Source organism: Oryctolagus cuniculus, chromosome 13 (genome assembly GCF_051225735.1).
Source record: "Oryctolagus cuniculus isolate XC-2025 breed Fujian yellow rabbit chromosome 13, ASM5122573v1, whole genome shotgun sequence".
Taxonomy (NCBI): domain Eukaryota; kingdom Metazoa; phylum Chordata; class Mammalia; order Lagomorpha; family Leporidae; genus Oryctolagus; species Oryctolagus cuniculus.
This window is the reverse complement of record NC_142879.1, coordinates 99,718,523-99,721,916: the sequence shown is the minus strand read 5'-3', so window position 1 is coordinate 99,721,916 and position 3,394 is coordinate 99,718,523. Positions and strand designations below refer to the sequence as shown.

Genomic DNA, 3,394 nt, shown 5'->3' with positions numbered 1-3,394 from the left:
GTGTTTTTCATTTGATCTATTGAATTCTTCACTTCAGTCACTATCACAGTTTCCTGTTGTACTAATTGTTTCGTTTCATTTTGATTCCTCCTTAATATTTCATTTTCACGAGAGAGATTTTCTATCTTGTCCATTAAGGATTTCTGTAGTTCAAGAATTTGTTTTTGAGAACTTCTTAATGTTCTTATCAATTTTTTGAGATCTGCTTCTTGCATTTCTTCTATGTCATCATCTTTATAATCTTGAATTGGGGTGTCTTTTTCATTTGAGGGCGTCATGGTGACTTCCTTGTTTTTATTACCTTGGTTTTTGCGTTTGTTATTTGGCATATTGGAGATATTTGGTTTCTTCACTGTGGTGCTTCTTCTTGTTATACTATGACTCTAGATTAAGTGGACTATCTTTTTTTGATGGAGCATTAGGGCTTGAGATGGGTGTGGCCTGAGAGCTCTGTTTGGTGTGCCAAAGGTGACACTCCCAGGTTAGGCGTGGTAAATCTCTCTCTCTCTCTCTTTCTTTTTTTGATTCAAAAGGGAAGTAATTCTGCACAGCTGAACGAAGTTGGAGTTAGTTAGCAGGCAAATGATATACCCACAGGAGCCAGAGATCGGAAGCTCTTTCCCAAGGACCACACAGGGAATCTGTTCGGCCCTCAGAGTGGGCTCAAATTCTCCTTCAGCCTCCCACTGGGTTGCCAAAGTTACAGAATTGTAGCGTCTCTGGAGAGTACTCAGGTGAATTCCGTGAGTTCTCTCCCCCACCGTCTCTTTTTCACAGTCTCAGTTCAGTAGCACCACAAATTCACTAGGTCCTAATCTCCTGTTAATTTGCCCCGCCCAGAGTCAGGTTTTTCTGCTAGGCTCAGGGATGGTGCAGACCTCAGGTCGCTCTGCTTATGACGTATCTCCAAGATGGTGCCTGCTCTTTGTCTTGCTCACCCTTGAGAGGTGAGCGGAGAGAGAGAAACCCGTGTCCGTACCAGTCACCTTTTTTTTTTTGTTTCTCTCTCTCTCTTCCAGTTAGCCTGGTGAAATTCCCCCCCCCCGGGGGTCGTTCCCTCTAATCTCCTCTCTCCGCTTGCCTGCCGGTGTCTCGGGCTATTGAGGTTCGGCTCACCTCGCGTTCCAGCGCTGGTGTGTTGAGTCTGCCGCTGGTGTCCCGAACTGTGGGCTCCCACGCTCTCCACGCAGGTCACGCGTTCCGGAAGAGTTTCTTCTGCTGTTTCCTCCCCTACTCTTCCTTGAACCTGCAGTATCTCCACTTTTATTAAACTATCTCTCCCTGGACTATCAGTGTGCTCCCTTCCTATTCCGCCATCTTGCCTCTGAAGTCCGTATATACAGTTTTAAGTGCATAATGATACTTCCCATGGTCATGCCTTCCTTTGCATCCCTTCTCCTTCCTTTCTTGTTTTCTTTTGATTTTTGCAATGACATACTTTCAATTTACTTTATAGCCACAAGCTAATCCTCCACTAAAGAATTAAAGACCACTGTTCCTAAGAGTATAGAAAAAGGCTATAAACAATCATCAAATCTCAAGATGTCAATTTCAATCAGGTACATTATATTTTTGTACTGTATATATTGGTGAACACAAATCAGAGAAAATACATATATTGGTCATTTTTGGATTGCATTATTTCACTAAGCATAATTGTGTATAATTGTGCCTTTTTGCTGCAATAGTTGGGTTTCATTCATTTTTATGCCTGAGTAGTAGTTACATATATATGCAACATTTATGCATGTGCCACATATATATACATCTATATATATATATATATATATACACTCAAATACACACACATTTTCTTTATCTAGTCATCAGTTGATGGATAACTGGGCTGATTCAATATCTTAGCTATTATGAATTGAGCTGCTATACATATTGGGGTACAGGTAATTTAGATAACCTTTCCTATGCTGATTTCATTTCCTTTGGATAAATTCCCAGGAATGGGACAGCTAGCTTTTAGGGTAAACCAGTTGTAAGAGTCTGAGGAATCGCTATACTGTCTTTGATAGTGATAGTACTAGTTTACATTCCACGAACAGTGTATTAGGGTACCTTATTCTCTTGGTATACTACTTTTGAAAAACAGGTAATTTCCAAGGCAAGTAGTCCCAGTGAGTTTTCTTGAAAAAGCACATTCTAAGAAGCATGTTGTAAATATTAATGAAGTTACTCTGAACACTAAGTAGGAATATAAACTTTTTCAAATATCCAGTAATAGAATATTTTACAAAAACTGACCTCCTTCTGAAAATTGACTTGAGAGGAAATCACTGATTTAAAATAATATTAACTTTATAGACTCCTTAGAAAGATACCATCTTTCATTTGAAAAGCTTATAGCAGCAGTGTGACAAATGAAATTTGCTAGCACTGAGTGACAATTTTGACCAAGGATCTCTTTTATATATGATATCATGAAATTATTTTGGTTTTACTTGGGCAAACTTAGCATTCTAAAATAACACAATTAGGAAAAATGGACATCACTTGAAGAAAGAAAATGTATTGCTTTCTCTATAAGGCCTCCATTTCCCTCCTGATTCTTGGGTTTTCTGAACGCATTAATGAAACTCCACCACCTGGAAGTCTTGCTTTAGTTGACACATGTTACACATGACTTTGCTTTTTTATATGTGCTGTCTCAAGAAATTGTCTCCCTTTAGGTGATTCCACTCCCCATGCAAGACTCTACACACCAGAAGCCCTCAGACTCCTGCCTGGTCCTTTCTTGCCCGCTTCAATGATTTCAATGACCCATTGTAATGGTTCTGGCTCCAAGTGTATCTTCTCCAGCCTAGGGGTTGCTCTTGAGCTTCAGTGATATGGCTTCATCTCCAGCTGATCAAATTTGTTCTAAGCTTGTCATCTCCTTATATGTCACCTCCTTATATAAGGTTTGTATATTTTCTGTTTCATGTCACTCCCATCTGCCCCACTGAGTAATCAAATACAAAACACAACACAACTTGTTTTTCCCTGCCAGTATTATTTCACACCTAAACAATAATCAAGGCTCATCAGTTTCCTTCCTAAATTACTTTCTTCTTGATGTTGAGCTATAACTCCTACACCATATAATTCACCCATTTAGGAATCGCAGGCAGTAGTCCTGGGGCAGGTATGCATGCTCATAGCTCCTTCGCAGAGATCAACTGTGATGGGAGTGCTCTCCAGTGAGAGCACGTGGTGGGGCAGGACAGGAGAGAGTGGCCCCCTGGAGGACATTGGTGCTTAGGCCTGGGGGAGCTGAAGAGTTTGGCTTTTCTTTTTTTTTTTCTTTTTCTTTTTTTTCTTTTTTCTTTTTTGACAGGCAGAATGGACAGTGAGAGAGTTCTCCTGGTCTCCCATGGGGTGCAGGGCCCAAGCACCTGGGCCA

At 40.5% G+C, this 3,394-nt stretch overlaps 1 long non-coding RNA gene across 1 annotated transcript; it reads left to right on the top strand.

The window, feature by feature from the left end:
* The first annotated feature begins 287 nt into the window (after window positions 1–287).
* On the top strand, window positions 288–2,916 carry LOC149122797 (uncharacterized). The gene is made up of 3 exons (XR_016219396.1): window positions 288–947; window positions 1,457–1,559; window positions 2,682–2,916. It is a non-coding gene; the product is annotated as an uncharacterized LOC149122797 (long non-coding RNA).
* The last annotated feature ends 478 nt before the right edge of the window (window positions 2,917–3,394 follow it).